The sequence below is a fragment of the Falco punctatus genome (genome assembly GCF_963210335.1).
Source record: "Falco punctatus genome assembly, chromosome: 1".
Classification (NCBI taxonomy): domain Eukaryota; kingdom Metazoa; phylum Chordata; class Aves; order Falconiformes; family Falconidae; genus Falco; species Falco punctatus.
This window is the reverse complement of record NC_137580.1, coordinates 46,349,477-46,369,573: the sequence shown is the minus strand read 5'-3', so window position 1 is coordinate 46,369,573 and position 20,097 is coordinate 46,349,477.

Below are 20,097 nucleotides of genomic sequence, written 5' to 3'. Positions count from 1 at the left end.
GAACCTCTGTTGGGTCGGAGGGTGGTTGGAGGGAAGCAACCAGGACCTTTGTGAGGGAGGCACAGGCAGCGTACTATATGTAAGAAGTCAATAAACAAATGGATATTTCTTTGTCAAACAAATTCCATTTAAAGACACAGGGGTAAGCATTCGGTGGGTTCACTCAGGACGATCAATATTCATGATACCCTAAGAGAGCACCGAAAGAAAGGGATGAAGTTAAACCAGAGGAATTGCAGAGGTCAGTTTAGAAAGTTTGCTGACTGTAAGATCTGTAATAAAACCTGTGCAGAGTTTGCATAAATCTAATCTCCAGTTGAATATCCCTGTGTGCATAGTTACACAGCACTGCTAGGGCTAGAAAACTCAATGCACATGGTTAAACCTTGGTTAAGTGTAAGTACTCCAGGCTTAACACGTGCTCTGAATAGGGGCCTATGTGCTCGTGCCATACTCCTGTCTGTGAAAATCCACAGCTTTGTTACTACATGCAGAAATATCTGTAGCAGGAGGACCGCTTTCATGGAAATCCCCAAAAAAACTGGAGAACATGCATCTAGGTGCTATACATATGATGCTTCTCTGGTTTTAGAACACTTGCTGTCTCAAGAAAAACCTAAACAATGCTGGAAAACAAATACTGAGAGGATTTCCATCCAATGATATCAGAGCTTGTTCACCCAAAACTTGGTGGTCCCCACGGCTAAATTCATCCACTTCATTAAGGCAGGTCTGCAAGTGAGCTCATGGCATCTTTTAAGATTCCCTTTGACTGACAATCTCTAGCTCACTATCAGAAGTTTTCTTTCTTTATGCATACATGTTACTTTAGCTATGTCTGATCCAGTCCTCCAATATCACATGAAATCTGCACTCATTCTGTGGTTTGTAGGTTGCTTTTCTGGTGCAGTTCTTCATCAGCTTTTGAAACAGCCAGAGGGAGTGGTTACATCTTAAAGGCATTTACTTCTCTGTCACGGTCAGTTAGAAGTTTGTTCTCTGCTTCTTCCCTTTGATGGTGTGTTGTGTTGCTTGCAAGGTATTCATACATTTGCAAGAGCTACAGCATCCCTGTGTGGAACAGAGACCGGGATGAGAAGGCAGTTCTCAGCTTGTGCAACACAAAGGCGATGGTTGCCTGGGTTGGGACTTTTTGGTATTGCAGAAAGAAGCTGCTATTGTGCTCTATGTAATCATGCCCTGTTGGGTGAATGCATGCCAGCCCTCATTAATGATGTTACTGTTACATTATGCTAATTGTGTTTTTGAAGCTCTGTAATTCTGATTTTTCTGAACAGCTCAATACAAAAGTTAATTAAAAAAAGATGTTCTTTGAAAAGGGCAAGAAAGATGCTCTCTCAGGAGCTAGGGTGAGTAACAAAGGAAAAGCTTCCTCTGTATTGTCTAGTTGATCTTAGAATAAAGACAAGTTATTAATTAATTAATGCTGCTTCAGATGATCTGAGAGTACATGAGCAGGGACTAGGCTGTGGACAACAGGAGGTAGGAGATATGAGCAAGAAGCAGCAGCATTTCCCTCTTGGCTTCACCTTCTTCAACAATCCCTTAGTTAGGAAGAATTACATGTATATACTCCCCAAGATAGCTTAGAAAGCAGATTTCATAGGTTGCAAGAAGGTGATGACTTGAAGCTGTTGCAAGATGTGACAGAAGGATGTTCAACACAGACGTGCTTTGCAGAGGTAGGGAGCACCCAGAGATGTCAACTTTCTTCTGGATGGAGAGTCTCAGGGGGAGTTCAGCCTTGCTTCAGATTTCTTGTGCAAGAGAAGCCAAGTCTTTAAAGCCTATTTCTAGAAGGACATTTAGTCACACAAATAAGTTCTCTGATCTAGGTTTCAATCTCTCCCGCTGTCTCAAAACTCCATAAAATAAGGCTTTTCCACCCCATTTATCTCATTGCATCTATTTTGGCAGCGATCTCTGAAAAACAGGAATGGCCTTTCTATGCATGTAACTGACTACTGAAGTAAGCAATAACAACCCGACGGGAAAGTTACATAGAATACACTCTTTCCATTGTAAGGCTTCTGAAACCTTTCCAAATTTTGCTTTTTTTGTTGTTATTTTTTTAATGTTGAGAAATGCTCTTCTTCCCACACATTTGTTTTTGTTCTTGGTCTGCAACTCTGAGCATAGCTATGGAGTTCGAATGACTCTTGCTGGTCAGAGCCTATGGGGCTTCTGCCTTACTGTCATTTCATGTGTCATGCAGACAACCGAAACCCACAGCAATAAAAACTTCACAGTACAACAACCCCCTAAGTGGTTGATGTATGCCACATGGTGTATTCTGTTTGTTACTGGTCACACTTGGAAATTATTCAGTTTCTTTTTGCCACCCAGGCCCATTGTATAAAGCAACTTTTTCCTGTTTGAAGTCCAGTGTGTTTTGGGGGGAAAAAAATGAGGCATTTCGCTTGGGTGAGGTAACAAATGTCATTGGAAAATATAACTAGATTTTGCAGAGACATAGTTCTTATCTGCATCTGTGACTTTCCTCCTTGATTTCAGACTTCGGTCCCTTAATGTTTGTGGCCACACAGACGTACATGAAGTAAGTAAAGCCAATCAACGGATGATGCTTTTCTTTAAGAATATTTTAAAGCTATCAGTTAAAATCCAGTGATGTACACGATATTTTTCCATGACTTAAGGGTTGCCCACATACAAAAATATTTATCATGTCTTTCGTACAAACTATCCTACACTGAATAGCTTGTGCTGCTAACAAAGGAGAATACATGTAAGAATAAAATGTAGCTACTAGCTAACAGGTCTCAGGAGACAGGCCAAAATATTTTCTGTTTGTTGGTTTGTGGGTTTTTTTTTAAGTTTTGACACAAATAGCAATTTTAATGAGCTGAGTCCAAATGTATTCTCAGCTGGGGAGAAAGGACTGATTGATGGTGGTAAAATATTAAACTGTTCAAGATCCCTGCTTCACAGTATATAAAACCAGTCACGTCAGCTCATGTTTCACTTTTTATGTCTTTTCTATGAAAAAGACACAAAAAAAATCCGATAAGCATAGCCCAAAGCTCCAGCAAGCTGCCTGTACAAGCAGCCTCCTCAGCATGCAATTACTTACACATTTATCATGAGAAAAAGACACTTTTAGATAAGATGGCTGTAAGGGGTCAGAATGCAAATTGGGTGTGAATTTGCCCTAACGGTGTGAATCATGGCTCCTACACAGCTCCACACATTAAGGCAACGGGCCTCGCGCCGATGTCTAATTGCATCAGCCGGTTTATGGCTTCTAGGGGTCGATCTAGTCGCCAAGAATCATCAGGGGCTGTCTGGCTTCAAGCCTCATTGACATGGACACACTTCATGCTTATGGGTGAAGACATGCACAGACGTGTTGGTTAAGAGCAAGACATGTAGATGAGGTGCTCAGGATTGTGACTGAATTAAGGTTTAAATAACAATACTCCACGTTCCTGACAGCTACTGCAGCTTTATATTATTCTGACTGCTCTTGGTTTCCCTGTCACTGAGACAGTAGGGGTAGAAGCATCTCCATCTCCAGTCTTACCTGGACAGGCTAGGCTCAGGAAACGATGTGCATTGACGGCTGGGCTGCATGTAGTCCTGAGGATGCATTCATGTCACAGATTTACTCTTTGCAAACCTTCCAGACTAAGCTTAGAGGTACTTATTCCTCCTTTCCTTCCCTATCAGTCCAGGTGTATTTTGAATGTCAAGACCATAAAAGCATCTCTGTTTTTGCAAAGATCCACATTGGAAGAAGATTTCTCCCAGGCTCAATACCATCACACAGTTTGCCTGGCTTGTGTCAGCAATGTTTCTGTGCTCGGCAGCCTGAGCAGCAAATGATGCCAAACCCACTACACTTTTGTAGTTTTGACCACTACATTCAAAAACACCAAAGGACAATACTTCTGCCCTGAAAACAATGGCCAGAGCTCGACAGCCATTACTCAGAAAAGCTCCTGGGCTCAGGTATGCCCAGAACTTGTTGGCATTTTGCAGTAGAGCAGAGGTGTCAAGTTGCCCTCCAGTTTTTAGGGTCATGGTGAATTTAAGAAACCACAAATGAAGATGAATGCACAGACACTCTACCAAAATACTCCTCAGCAGCATTCCCACCAGCATGTTTCAATGCACTGTGTTTAATACAGCTTTACACCATCATGGAAACTACAGGGAGGGCACAGGCACTGCAATGTTAAATTGCTCTTAGGTAGAAATAGGCTAGTGGGTGGCTTCTTAGTCCTGGCTCAGCAGTCCTGGAAGGCAGGCAGGGGTGTGTGCAGCACTCCTTTCGCTGATGAGGATGTTTGTAACTGGAGAGAGCGAGATTAAGGTTACAAGATGCAAACACAGAATAATGACAACATGAAGTTCTCCAGCACACGCTGCTTGAGCTGTTATGAATTACAGGCAAGAAGGGTGCTCTCAATAGCTGCAAATTGACAGCTTGCTAGACAAAGTGATGCTGGGATGTCACATATATCTGATAAAATGCACTCAACTTTGTCATTTCCCCTTTAGAAGACTGATAAGGGCTCATGGCTTATTGTAACATATTACTTGAATTACCATAATTTTATCCATAAAGCAGGATGCAATTGTGAAAGTCACAATTTGAGATCTGTAGTACAAGAGCTGTTCTTATTCTCAAATGATTCATGCTGGAAGTGTGAGGCTCACAGAGATGGAAGAGGAAGGGCAAGGACAAAAACTCAGCAGAATCAGGAATGCTTTCTACCTTCTACCAGCCTAACTGCAAAGACAGGATGTGGCAGCTCCATGAATGTTTGTGAATCCCATCTCCCAGGTAGAGGTCCCCAGGGGAGGACATGGTAAGGCACCACTTGGAAAAGCGTAGGCAGAGGTGTTGGGAAGTACAGTCAAGCCTGGAAGCTGGCAAAGAGCATCCTCACTCACAATGGTGCCTCTCTAGTAAAAGCATGCAGGTAATCACTTGCAACTGCTACCAGTTTGAGCTGAAATAATTTTTCTCCCCTCAGTACTAAATAGGGATTAAGCCTTTTTGGGGTTTTTCTCTATTCCCCCCCCCCCCCCCCCCCAAGTCAGGCCAAAATTAATAGGTCAGATTAGAGCCAGAAATGAAACACAGTCAGTTAGGTGTTTTAGGCTGCTGTGGCAATTCATTAAAGGCTCCAGTCCCTGCTCTACCAAATTTGCAGTTCTGTTGCAGGGAATCAACAAAAATCATGTGTCACAACACTCTCCAGACTATCAAGCTGCAACAAGGTCTTTCACCACCTCATACCAGCATGTTCTTCATGCAGCCCCTCTGCTGCCTTCTCCTCACCTCATCCAGGGCCCACTCTCTCTTCATTGGCTCTCAACCACTTAACAGAACCAGCCACACCTGCACCTTATCTACATCAGCCAACCCGCTGCCCCTGAAGCCAGCCCACAGCTGTATATTATCAATGATAATTAACCCACCTTCATTCCTCTACCATTGTGTGCTCCTGACTTAAAAGCTTTGCTAATTATCCCCCTCTGTAAAGAGGAAAGAATATTAAAAAGGCTACTAAACAGATTCAGGTACCTTGCTTATACAAGCCATGTTGCTTAGAAATGGCAATACTCAATTTCAGAAAACATAGAAAAGAAACAGCTGATGTTTGTAAAGCTGGAAAGGATGAGACAGCCCATGGACATGTCTGTGTTGGAGCATGGGAATGGAGGGCAATGTAATCCTTGCAGACGGGTGCTGAAGAGGATCACACTTGCCTGCCCTCTGCACAAACCTGCTTCTGTTTGCCCTGGTTAGTAAGAGAAAAACAGTTCTATCTGGAACAGCAGAGAACTGTAACAGCATAGAGTCATTTCTCTCAGGCCTTTAGGGTACATATTAGGAAAAGTTTAAATACACTTAAAATTAGAAGAAACAAGCTTGTGACATATCCCTCTCTGGAACAGGTTGTATGTCAGGGATACAGGGAGATTTCAGTGTTTCATTCTTCCCTCAATTTCTAGGATTCCATCATTTTAATAGTCATTCAAATTTTGTAACGTCTGAACTAGGCAACTGTTTTGAAAGTCTCCAATACAGAAATCACTTATGATTACAAAAGTATTGAGGGCTAGGGAAGAATTGCATCATGAGGGCTTGGCATGGAACCATGGCACTTAGTCCTTACCAAAAAGCAGCATTCTCCTAGTCAGCCTTAAATGGCTTGTGCTCATACCCAAATTCGAGCTGACACCTTGGGCCAGAGCCTGCCCTGACACTTGATAACAATAACCCAGTGGCCAGCTGGATTCTCTGCCATAGCGGAGTCAAGGCATCAGGATGCCCGCCAAGCACCAACCAGCAGTGCAGGAAAGAAAATTCTTCCATTCATTAACTATTCTTAAATTTTCTAGTGCTGTGCTTCTTGCTCCTTTCTCCAAAGTCCCAGTGAAATGCAGGCTGTTGGAAAGGAGAGACAACTGGCCTGGCACAACAGGGCACCTCTTCTGTACTTCTGGTGTGTTGCTCAGAAGACATTTGGTGCATGGAGATGATGCAGGCACATGGAAAGGGTTCAGATGACTCACAGACTGTTTAAAAAAGTTTTGCAACCCACATGTTGCTGTTGCTAAAAGATACCATGTGCCAGCAAATAAGCACCCCAAAATAGAGAACACAGAGAAAATAAATCCTTTTGTTCATGACTGAGATGACAGAGGCATGGGGCAGCTGAGGCTTTGCAAGTGATGATTACAGAAGTGCTGCACCAATGGTGTCCTCTGAGAGCTGTTCAACAGAGGTTTCAGAGCAGCTCATGGACCACCTTGATGGTGGTCCATCATGGTCCTTGATCTTGAATTTCATTCCCAACTTCAGTGCAAGCTATGCACACACTAAGGGCAAGATCCCTTTCCCACCTTCTTGCAGGAGAGAGAGGAAAATGCATTTTCCCTCCCCCTAGACCCCATCCCCTCCTTTTCTCTTGCTTCAGCTGCTATTGGTTTTCTTTAACAGGTTCACTTTGCTATAAACTCGGCTGCCAAGCTGGTTTGGAGTGCTGTAACCTTTTGTAGGCCAGGTGGAGGCAGAAGGTCTGCCCTGCTTCATGACATAAAACATTGTGGACAGGGTTCTTTTTTTTTCCCCAAGAGCATGTTTTGTGGGTTTTTCTTTTCCTAAACAATGAATCAAACTATTTCCAGAGGTGGTGGTGACAGCTAGCTGGAGAACTGCCTGGTCAGCACTTCAGTCCTCACTTGATAGAAGAGCACATCACCTCGGTTTGTAAGGGCAAGAGCTCATTGCCGGTCCTCAGGCAGTGGCCCTCTTGCCTGCTGGGCTGGCACCTTCCAGTGACAGATCTGACATATGTGGCCACAGGTGGCCAAACCCTGGTCTTCAGCGCGCATTTGGTCTGGCAATCACAAGGCTAGTCAGGTCCTGCTCTCTCATGCTTTCCTGTGCCACCAGTGAATTCATGTTGCCTGGTCCCACAGAGGTGTTTGCCATCTGAGAGAAGGTTTGGTGCAGCCTCATCTCTGCCAAAGGTGAGCACCTGAGTGCTCAAATCACCTTTGTTTTGCAAAGAGTTCTCTGAAGTAGGGCTGTTCTCCACACGGCAGGTGCAAATGGGTGCCTTTACACCCACACAGGCTTTTTCCCTGACTGTGCAGGACCTGCTTTAAAACTGAGAAGGTTCCCAGTTTGCTATCTGGCATGGAGGGGAGCTCCAGCTTGCTGGCTGGGTGAGAGTAGGTGTAAGCAATTGTGGTGCCCTACTTTTTGTATGCATCTTTTATGTGAGCAAATAAGGACTTTTATTCGCCATGCTTAATCGGTCATTCAACTATTTGTGATTTAGACTCTCACTCAGAAAGAATCCTATTGAGGCATCCAGCTTCCCTGAAACAGGACATAGGCAGGGTCCACTTAACTGCTCATATAGAAAAAAGCCAGGTTGCTCCAGTGCAAATCCAGAGACAGCCTTCTAAGCGCTCAGCACCCACAGCTTAGAGTAACGTCTCAGAAGAGATCTGCACCCATCATTATGCCAATTCGGGCCAGGTTTCCAGCAGAGTTCAGTCTCCAGTTTGCTGGCTCTCAACTCTGGCCAGTTGTTTTGCTGCTTAGATGAGAACTGAGCGGATCTGAAGATCTGATCTTCAGCAACACTGAAAAATACCACATTTCAGGGATTGCGCATTGTAGGCATCACAGTCGTCTGGTGCTTGCCAGACTGTAAGTAATCATGCCAGCAGCTAGCAAGCTGTCAGTTACTAGTGTAAGCTGCAAATCCATCAGGAATTGTTTATATTTCACAAGGGGATGGATAGAGAGAAGATTCATTTCACTTCCCTTTAAAAAGTGTGTGTGTGTGCGCGTATGGCAGAGGGTCAAGATAATTTTAGAGACAGTTTTCTCAACGGGATCCTTTATGAAGGTAGTCCTGTTGGAGTTAACAGCCCCTCGCCTTGGCATGGCTCCTGCTCACACGGCTGGAGCTGCAGAGGAGGGCTCTTTCCCCAGGCTGAACCTCACAGTGGGTGCTCTGAGCTCTGCTCCAGCTGCACAAACCTACTTCCCAGTGCCGGGAACGCTGCTGAGGCCTTATCTTCATCCCTCTGACATTTATGTGGCTCTGTTGTGCTTCTGGAAAACACGATTCCTTTCCCATACCCCAAATCATAAGCCTGGGATACAGGTCCCATAAAAATTAATTCAAAAAGGGAACACTGGGGCTAGATCATATCCTTATCCAGCACTGTTTTCACTGGACCTGATACCCAGGCATTAGTCTGTGTCATAAATTCAGACCCAAACTCACTTCCAAAGTGTTGTCAACCAGAGGGGAAGGGCTCTGTGGGGTGTCTGGTGGTCAAGATCTGCACCGAGTCCCTCTCATTAGGTGTGGACATGCACAGGCTAGAGCCAGGCACACACATATCAATAACATGGTGGGGGAGCATTTCAAAGACCAAGGAGTCAAAATGATAATTTTTTTCATTCTTTCAGCAGTCAAGATCACAGGCAAGGATTCATATGATGCATCAGATCTTTGCTGCTGTGTGTGTAACTTAAAAAATGCGAAGACGTACAATGCACCTGGGCCAAATTATTGCAGTTTCCAGAGCTGTACAGAGGCGATGATGTTTGTACACTTCCTTCTTCTCTGCAGGGCCAAGGGAAAAAAGTATTTTGGAAAATATATGAAAATCTCATGAGAAACGATAGAGCAGGCAGCAAGATTTACATCGCCTGTTGCCAAGTAATGACTGAGATTTCTGGTTAGAGCTGTTGTTATCATTGCACACTGTTGCACTGTGAAAGTTAAATCCATGGAGCTGGAGGGGCTGCTGGGAGACTGGTCAGCACTTTATTTTCTGCACTGTCTAGGAAAGTCAACTCACCACTTTGGACTTCTTCAAAAAGTGGAAACAAAGTAGAACTTGAAGCATTTTGAAGCTTTTTAAAATCGTACGGAGAGGTGCTTTTCAAATCAGGCATCATACAATACTTCAGGGAGATGAACCATTTTTGGATGAATTAGGGGTTTTCACGCAAGCTTGCATTTTCTGCAGAGTACAGGAGATTCTGTACTGATTTCTCCTTCCATTAAGGATCTAGTTTCCAGCAGAGGAAAAGGAGGAGGGGAAGAAAACCAACACATGCAGAAAGCAAAAGCTTTTAGCTCAAACCCGATGCTGCAGCTGCAACCAGCAATGTTTTGCCCCAGATTGCTGTCAGGATGCCCTGTGGGAGTTGTAGGTCAGGTGTTTCAGACTGCCTTTCTTCACTTTGGTCCAGGCTGCTGCTCCTTCAGCACACTGCAGTATCCAGCCCTCCCCTTGCCCAGAGGCATCCTGCTCCTGCCGACATTTCATAACCCTATTTCTGAGCCCCAGACCCAGCTCTGATTTACACTCGGGTAGCTCCGCTCCAGGCTTGTGGAGGGCAACACAAAACAGAGCAGTAACTGGCAAAGAGAGCTGGCAGGCAAAATCGGGTCAATAACTTAGACTGGAGCAACCCCCACTTGCTGAAGTTGGTTGTGCTACACGAACACCAACTGCCTGGCCTCGGGGCTCTCCCGTATAATGGCAGGCCAAGGGAGTCAATGAGACCGGCTCCTTTGATCCCAATTTCTCAGCAGCTGTGCAAGTCATGGCCTTTATGTCACTTGCTGCTGACTCATGGTGAATCACTGCACGCTGGTACTATAGAGCTGCCTCAGAGAGCAGAAATTAAGTTTACGCTCACTTTAAGACCCTATTATGCCCTGGGAGCAGTGTGAAGGGGGCTTTGCACAACCTGGAGTCAGGTTCATTATATTTTTGTCCTACTAAAATATAAATCAGCATTATTTGACCACAGTCATTATTTGCAAGAAATGACAATAAATTAAGGTACAAAATTTGTAATTAAGGGCCAGCAAGCTAGTTAATTAATCTTATATCTAATTAGCCAACAATAAATTACCCAAGCAGGAGTATAAATCTGTTCAGTAAGCTCCAACAACCGTGCGCATTAAGACCTGCCCCGTGCTGTTGGGAGCCCTTGATGCCATCCGGCTGCCCTTTGTCTCCCCTGCCACCCCAATGCCCCACCTTTAGGGCTTCTGTCTGCTTGAAAGCTCCTTTGGCCAGAGATCATGTCTTTGAAGTGGCTTAGATCCTTCTAGCACAAAGTTCAGGGCCTTCATGAAAGTAATCAATTTTACTGAAACGTAATGCAGAATGAATAGTGTGTTCAGCCCCATTGCTGGTCACATTAAGCAGCTTTGAAGTGCCTTTCTCACATGGTGGTTAGTAACGTCATGTGCTGAAGATCTGTGTGAGTGGCAAGGACGAGCAGCTACTGGTATACAGGCAAGTTGTACTCAGAAAAGCATTGCAGAGCTGGTTTTAAACAGGTTGAATTTTCATTGGAATTACAGGCTCCACAGAGGCTACATAACATGAATTGCAGATTCTGGAGAGGTTTTGTGTTTTTTTTTAAGGCTAGCTATGCAGGGCTACACTTAGCAGGTAGGCAAGACCAGGCAACGTAGCTAAACACCACAGAGGTACAGTTTTTTCAAGTAGCTCCTAAAGCTTATTTTCATAGGAGTTGCCAACACAAACAGGGATTTGTGACTACAGTTGCGTTAAGGAGCACAAAAAGTACATGATGTCTCTATGAAAATTACAGCATCTTAGCTGTGTTGGCTTAAGGGTCGGCTTTATACAAAATCCTGTACCACAGCCAAGTTGTGTCCTGAGGCTCTTTGTTAAAACACACACAGCGAACAATGAGAAGAGATAAAGCCTGTCCCAAGAGCTGCATGCATGACCACAAATGTGTTTTATGGCAGCTCAAGGATGGTGCTTTTCTTAACTTACTGAAGGCTGCAGGGTACATGTGGCTCTAAAAGGAGGACACACGCCCACTAGGGTGAATGAAGCCTTGGCCCTGGGAAAACCAATGGGAGATTTGCCATTGGCTCCCACGAAGCCCTTGTCCATTACTGCATCCCTCCTCTGATGACTGTAGGCCAATGTCTCAGCTGGCTTAAAAGCTTCCCTGCATTTACTGGGCTTCACCGATCGGTTCCAGTTGAGAATACGGTCTGCTGAACACCATCTTCCCTGGCAAAACCACTTATGGGCACCAGCAAAACCCAAGGGTACAACCCTTAAAGTCTCCTCAAAGAAGGCTCACAGAAGACAATAAATGCTGTGGTTTATTAGGCAACTTTAGAAAAAAACAGGTGAAAAGAAATTGCCTTTAGCTGGCCCACCCTCTGACCATCTGAGAGAAGACTTAGTAACTACATCAACAGGCCAATCTCCCCAGTGCTATAAAGAGATGCATCTCCACTAACTTCAGTTGCCTCTGGCAAAGAACTTGAGCCCTTATATCAAACACATTTGAGGGCATTATGCATTCCACAATTTGTGAAAGTGTTTGTGACTATTTATTTACAGATCTTCCCTATCACGGAAGTCCTGTGCAGAAGCAGAGCTTTGCCAATGCCTAGAAAATCCCTGCACCAAAATACGTTTGCGCAAGAATAGTATAATACAGAATAAACAAAGCATGGCACGAGCCCATGGAGCTCAATGTTTCCAAAAGAGGTATCTTTGTGGCGAGACATGGAATAAGATGATATGAAAGAAGGCATAGAACTAGAGCAAAATAAGGAAGAAGAGCCAAAGTTCTGCCTTGATTTACTCCCATCATTTCAAGCAGACGTTTGAAAATGATGGAGTCAGTTTGAAGATCAAAAGATTAAAAATAATCCAGTTTCTTCATCTTTCTGAGATGTTATTTTCTGTTGTTTCTCTTCAGCCTCCTTTTAAACAAAACCTACATCTTGCAAAATGACATGACTTCAGGGCAGATCTTTGAGAACATGAAATATCATGAAATGAGCCAGGGCATGGTGAAAATGAAGAACATGGAGTACCCGCATGTGGCTCAGAGGAGAGCTAGTCACAGCACAGGTGTCGGGAAGAAGCTGCAGAAGGATGCCAAGAAGGAGCAAAAAGCAACAGAGCTTCTGAATGGAGGAAAACTTTAAAAAAAGTGTGTTTTCGGTAGAAGGAAGGGAGGGTGGAGCACAGTGGAGACCAGCATTGCCACTATCCTCTTCTAGGTCCTCTTATTGTACCTGTCCTTAGCAATGGGAACTATCAGAAAGCTTCTACTATGTTTTCAGGAGTAAATTCAAATAAATGTACTTTTCAGTGATGCATTTTGTGAGCAGCTCTCCTCATCAGTTGAATTAAAATCTGATTCCACCAACTATCACCAAAAAACATGAAGGCCAAAGTTCACCGCTCTGGGATCCAACTGATAAACAAAGTCTCCTTGAAGCCATCAGCCATTCAGAGGTTGTGAGATTATCCTTTTCCAAAATAACTGTATCACATCTTTGCCTGTTCTTAATATCATATTTGAACAGCCCTTTTGGAAATTCTTAAGATGCTTGGTTATGCTTTGTTTACTCTCAAATTGGAAGAAAACCCACTGCAATGCAAGTGGAATTCTAGCTGAGATAAAAACACAGGGACTAGCCTGCCCCATTCATGGTTTTCAACCCAATCTGGCAGATCCAAAGGGTCCACATAGATCTCTGGAAAAAAATCTAATATGAAATCTAAAGCTGCAATGAATTCAGTACTGAATCTCTTCATAGCCTGAAGAGCCCAGCACTTCAGCCCTGGGCTTCTGTTCTTAGGGTCAACCTTAAGTTCTCCACTTTCAGAGTCAACCCATTCCCATTCTGGCTCTCAGTCTAAGCACCTCAGGCCTCTTTGGGAATATCATACTTTTTCTCAGGGGCATGTGTTGCTTACAGAAAGTTTCTCTGACTAGTTAAAGGACTATAACAAATGGAAACCTACATATTTTTATACTCTTTCAGGAGGCACAATTCATTTGCTTCCTTAAGAAAACAAATGCTGACATATCACTTCATCTATCCAGAGTTTGGAACGCTGAAATCTGCGGTAACCATTTTTTTTTTGCCCACTTTCAGAAATATTTTGCAACACATACACCTACCTACTCATTAGGTTGTAAAAAATTTTGCCAAACTCACCCACTCGCTAGATAAAAAAAAAAAAAAAAGTGCATTTCAATCCAAATCCACGACATGATAACAGGTTTTTAAACAAATAAGCACATTTCTTAAAAAGAATCCATATCTGTTAAATCACTTGTACAGCAGTGCTGTAAATCACCCCACAGACTAAGTGATACTTGATAGAATAGACTAGCTGGATATAAAAGCTTAAGTTTCTCATATGCAGCCAGCACTAATGTTTGCAAAGCCAAGATTTGCTGTTTAACGTTTCGAATGTGCTCTCCAGTTTGACTTTCTCGCTGTTGCAAGCACCTCATGTCAGCATTCCTTGGAATCTGCATAATGTACATATACGCTGATCTTTAACCTCTGTGTCATCACCCAGACCAAAATCAATAGAGGGATATGACACTGGTGGGACCATTTGCCCATAGTAGTTCAAACAGACAGATGGGCTGTTGTACAAGCATGGGGTCAAAGAAACTTGGAGTCTGTTGAGGGGTTTTTATATTTTTTTTGGAGTGTGAAATGAAGCTCTCAGAAACTGGATGCAGAAGGAGGTGAGTTCAGCTTCAGTGTCAGCAAAACCACTGCTGTTGCTGTAATCTTTGCACTTTGAGGAATGGCAAGAAGGTTGCCTGCCTTTGGGCTTTGATGTTTTCTGTCTTTTTAGTGTACAAATTCCCCCCAGATCCACATAAATATCACTGTCTCTCTTGGACTAAACTAGTTCATGAATAATAAAAGAAAACAGCAGTTACCCTCCGCGGTGCCTGTAAAATCCCTTGTCCTAAGGGACTGTGACCATTTTCTCCCAGCTTTCTCCCTGCACTCTATGAAGTGTGGTTAGACATTCAGAGCCTGGCAGCTGCTCACTTGCCAGCCTTGCAGACCAGGATGGGGCAGCTCTACACCATGTTAACTCAGATGGTAGGTGGGTGGAGGTGACATAAAATGTGATTCCCAATGACACAGCTGCATGTGAGGTCATTCTCCAGTGTCTGGCTGCAGAAGGCACCCACTTGCCAAAACTCAAGTCTTGGTGGTCCTCAAGCACCACAAGAGATATGCAGGGTAAAGGTGGGAGCCCCAGTGTTTGGGTGCGTGGCGGTTCTCGGAGGGACTGACAGAGCCTGTGCAGTGCCAGCCCTAGGGAAAGGTGACTTCAACTCTCCTTGTACCTTGGCAGTGCTGCAAAACATTGTGCTTTTCCATGCTGTAGTTGTCCTGGCTGAAAGGTTCTGCTGGGCCCGAGCTCCTGGACAGTGTCCTTCCCCTCCTCTTACAGGGGCTGTAAAGACCAAAGCACAAAGATGCACCAAGCAGCCTGGTGCGTTAATGCTTGAAACATTTTACAGCTGGAGCACTGCTGCCATTTCCCTCTCCCTGCATTTCTTCCTTTATGCCCATAGTAGCCCATGATTGAAAATCAGGCAGACACATTCAAATGTAAAAATAAAAATATTTTTAGTTCACATTTTTTCCAAATGCCTTTTTTTACCCCAAAATACTGTATAACTCTTTATAATAGAGTCTAGTGAATATTTCCCTTTCATTCTGTACTAGCACAACACCTTTACAAAGATGGAATGAAAAAAACAGACTGAATTTTAGAAATAGACTGCTATTCCCAGGTAAACTGATCTTTAAAAAAATATCGTAATGAAATCAATATGTATTATTACACATAATGAAGCAAAATGTATATTTTTACATATTAACTCTATTTGCTTTTACTCTTTACGTGTAGTCATAAAAATATTTATTTTTGTGGTTAGAATAACAAAATGAAAGCTCAGCATTCAGGCTTTATCTGGCTGGCACTTATTATTCCCATATGTCAGGGCAACAACCAGATTGCTCTGCCAGTTAGTTCTGTTACTCTTTCTCCACCTTTTCATCTGATCCAGCAAAGATTATTTTCTTTGCAGCTATTATTGCAAAGAGGTGACCGATTGCCACTGGGCACAGAGTTAAAAATGAAAGGATCAATTAAGTTTATTCTTCTTGTGAGAAAAAATGCACTCTTTCTCAGAACATTAAAATCCGTCTGAGGAACAGAGATGAGGAATAAAGATGCTTTCAAAATTTTAAACAAGGCTCCCTGTTTTCAATAGCAATGCTGTATTTGGATTTTGGTGAGAAGTCATACTCCCAGCTCTGCTCACTGAAAGTGATGGCAAAATGTCCTGATGACTTTAATGGAGCAGGGATCAAAGGTGACAGGGCAGCCCCAGAAGATGAACCTGATCTAGCTGAGGATGTCTCTGCTCATTGCAGGGGGTCTGGACTAGACGGACTTTAACGGTCCCTTCCAACACAAACTATTCTATGACTCTGTGAAGTTGATAAGATCAAGCTTTTTATCCCTGGTATGTCTGAATCATCTAACATTTATGTGTGCAAGATGTTTTTGCACTGTGTTTTGTCTGAATGGAGTACTAATCTGTCTGTGGCGAGCTTTTGGATGTGCACTACCACCACCCTCAAGAAGTTCAGCTGGAGCCAGAGAGCAGGTTCTGCAGAGCAGTTTAAGGGAGGAGGAACATATGGTCAGTCATGGTCTGAATTAAAGAGCACATTCCTTCTGCTTCCAAGGCAAAGTATATCACACTGGGTCTTTGCGTGCCTGCAACCTGTCAGGAACATACAACTGATACACCATCTATAAAAACAACTAAGTGAGGGATCCATAAAAATGAGTAAGTGAGGGGATGGGCCTTCATCAACCCTTCAGGGTAGTTGGCTACAGCTAATAGAAGCTGCAGCAGTATTTTTGTAGCTTAGTCACAACCTTCTTCCTGGCACTGTCAGTTTGCACTGAGCTCTGTGACGCTGTGCTTGGATGCTTACCATGCTTTGTACTGCCAGTGCAAGGCCAGACCAGACACTTCCGCACATCACCATGACAGTGGTAGTGTAGCCCTGGCCAATACTTGAGCCTGAAGTCTGAAGCCTTTATTTCTTCTCTTGAGACCTCTGATATGTCCCCACAGCAGCACCTGCAATGCTTCTCAGCTTCCATGACCAGGAGCCCCCACACTTGGCTTACTGCCTGGTGGGATGAGATGTGGCCATGCGCCAGTGCTCACCGCCATGGGCTAGCCGGGGTCTGGAAGAAGTCCTGGTGCCAGACCCCTGAGCTCGTGTTTGAGGGTCATGGCTGTGGGACACCCGGCTATGGAATGTATGGCTAAAGGATCATACCCTCCCCTCATTACGACCATCATCCTGGGGAGTTTGCTGAAGAGTTGGAGCAGGAAAATCAACAATAGCAATGTTTTGTGTACGTGGTTATGGGCCAAAGGGAAACACCAAGGGGAGATATCCCAGACATCCATGGAGCCCCCTTCTCAACACGTGCAGGTGGCCAGGAGCAGGCCATTGCAGCCCAGCTGCCATGCAGACACCAACTGCAAGCAGAAATTGCCTCTTCATCTCCAGCAGTGCCTCTACAGCACAAGTACTGAGGACACGCGGAGCAAGCTGGAGTCAGCGGGTGAGCAAACGATAGAGAGAGGAAGGAGTTCGTGGGAAACAGATTAAGCAAAATGCTTCCCTTGGAAAGGTGTCATAACCATCCTGATAACGAAGATATGATGCTTCAGATGTCAACAGGATACTATGGGATTCTGGAAAAATCCACAGCTTCTCTGCTGCAGAACTGTTCATTCACGAAATAGTTTTTCACACAGCAGTGTGAGAATTTTCATAGCTGCAGCTGCTCAAGAAGAATCTCAGCATAAAGGGACCTTATGTACATATTTCATTCCCTTCCCCTGATGGAGTAACTAGAGCAATATAAGCAACTTTATATTGACATAATTCATCCCCATTGGGGGTGTTATATCATGTTAGAGAGATTTAGATGGTTAATGTGACAAAACTTGTGAATAGAGAAGCTAGTAGGATCGTGAATTAGTTTTTTTTACTCCTTGCACTCTACATGACTCAAAGTAACTCAAACTTGTAAGAATAACAGAATATAAATTGGCCAGGACTAAACCTCTTTGCTGGTAGAGATCAGTTTTTAATTACCTGCATGCTCAAACCTTCCACAGCCACAGAGATCTTGTACAATGGTAACAGGTTTGCTCCTAAGTAATATATCTTCTACTGCAAGCATCGCATATATGCCAAACTTTCCAAAGGAAACAGGTGATTCTGGATTCTTTTATACCTAAATGCCAGTCCTGAGAAAACATAAGGTATCTTAAATGGGAACTGCTACTTGTAAGGAAAAGAGTGATAAGGATGCAGTCTCTGAAAGATACAGATTGTTCTGCAGAGGGCCACTTTCTTATCTTCAGGACATTCTTGGGGAAGAGAAAAGAGTGAAAAAAAGTGCTGAGGAAGAAGGAAAGAAATCTAACAGCCAATAGGGAATGATGAACAGAAAGGGTGAGAAAGGACAGTCTTAGAATGGGGCTAGAAAGTAAAAGACAACAAAGCAGGGGAAAAAACTGAGGAAGGCAAGGGAGAGGGGGTGGGGAGAGGAGAATGGGTGAAACAAAGGTGAAAGAAAGGAAAGAAGAAACGAAAGTGAGAAAGGAAGGAAAGCCATAGTCGAGTGCTGAGATGAGTATGTTCAGTTCCTATTTTATTATACATTTATATTCCAGTCAGTGTTTGGTAGGTGTCTCTAAAGGCTGTGATTTATTATATTTTTTCCTTTTCAGTCTTACGGAGGAAGGGGCAAAGGCCAGAAGGGGGCTGGATTCTTTGCCTAGGGCATGGCTGCTCCTCAGGCTGGCCCTGAATTCAGAAAAGTGCTAATGCTCCCTGGAACTGGAATGCAATTAATTTTCTATGGCACAATGTTCCAAACAGAGCATATTTGGGGAGGCTCAGGTTTGTGATTCTAGGCTACCCTTAGCTTATCTGTGCAAATTGGAGCTGCGACACCAGCTCTCCACACTGGGTTATTATATTACACTTGGGAAACCAGCACATCTGGGATTTTTGACCTGAAAATATTTGTTTGCATGACATTTCTTTAAGTGAAGAGGGTGAGCATCTCATTTTACCCATGTAAGTACTCTGCTTAGCAGCCTGGCCAGAGTCCACTTGAGCCAGCAGCAAAATCTCCTCTGACTTATCTCCCACTGCCTTTTTTTTTTTTTTTCCCCATTTTTATTTAAACTTTGTAAAGGTCAGATTTGGGGATCTTTTTTTAACAAACACTGAGCACACACACTGGATGATTTAGAATAATCAGTTTAAAACCACATGTGACACGTAGCTGCAGCAGCATACTTTTTCCATGACAGCTTGTTGTGTGTCACAGGAACATTTGTCAGTGATCACTCAATTATCTACAAATTACAGCTTAACTTCATTTACACCATTTCCTGGTAAAAATCAGGGTAGTCTCCTGAAGCCAGTAGGCCCCATCTCCTGTCATACCATTGCAATCAGTAGATTATTGATAGCTGAGGAGAATTTAACTCACACATAAATATCTTTGTGTTAAGACATTTTGCTCCTAACCCACAGCAATGCCAATGCTTTTTGGCTGCTACACGCTTCAGAAAGCTTCAGAATTGTCTATAAGAAACCTGTGTTTTTCATCAGTGGCCAGAATTTTCAAAAGGGTATTTTTAAAGAAATTTGATGTTTTGCCCCCTGCCTCATTTAAGCTCTCTCCCTGAAGCTGGAAATGTGGTCCTTGCAGATTTCTCCCACCTGCACTGCTTGTGCAGCTATTCCCCAGCTGTGGGGGGATGCATGGCAGGGGGACAGGATTGTCCTAGGTAGTGCAGGGGTTACACCCAGCTTGTGTGTAGCGGCACTTTTGGGAAAACTTAGAGTTAGCAGACTCACAGGTGGGTTCAGGCTTTGCTTTGTGCTCTGGTTAGAGCTTGCTTTGAGGATCCTGGAAACCTCAAGTAGATAGGCTGGTATTTCCAGAACCTTTCTCCATCTTCTTTGACTACCTCACATTATGAACGACATAAAACCACTCAGACTTAAAATAAATGAAAAAGTACAGGCATGCATCTTTTCCCCAGGGCAAGAGGGCAAGCAAAGCCTTGTGTCGGCTACTTTTAGTGAGGGTAATGCCTCTGAAAAAGGAGCAATGCCTTTATTTTGGGAGCCTGGTTTAAAACCTTTCCAAAGCAGTCACCAGTACCAGAGAACAAGTTATTATCTCTGGACACCTCTGCCACCTTTTGCTGACTCAGTTAGAAAAAGAAGAAGTGTCTGAGCATTGCAGGACTCAGCCCATTCCAGCCTCCATTGTTTAATTGAAATAATTGAATAATTGAAAATGGTTGTACCAGAAAAGTATGACTTCATGGTGTTTGAATAAGATAGGTTACCTAGTGGAGGCTGAAGGAAAGAAGATGAAATATGCTAAATACTATGTAATTAGACTATTGTTTGGTAGGTGAAATATTTCCTTGTGAGTCACTGACTGTGTGGATCAATTCTGTGGTGCAGAGACAGTAACTCTGCACATAGCACAGCTTCCCCTTGGTTGACTCCTCAGGAGAGGGGATTTGAATAATCTCTTTGCTGGCACAAACATGCTGGCAAAAGCAGG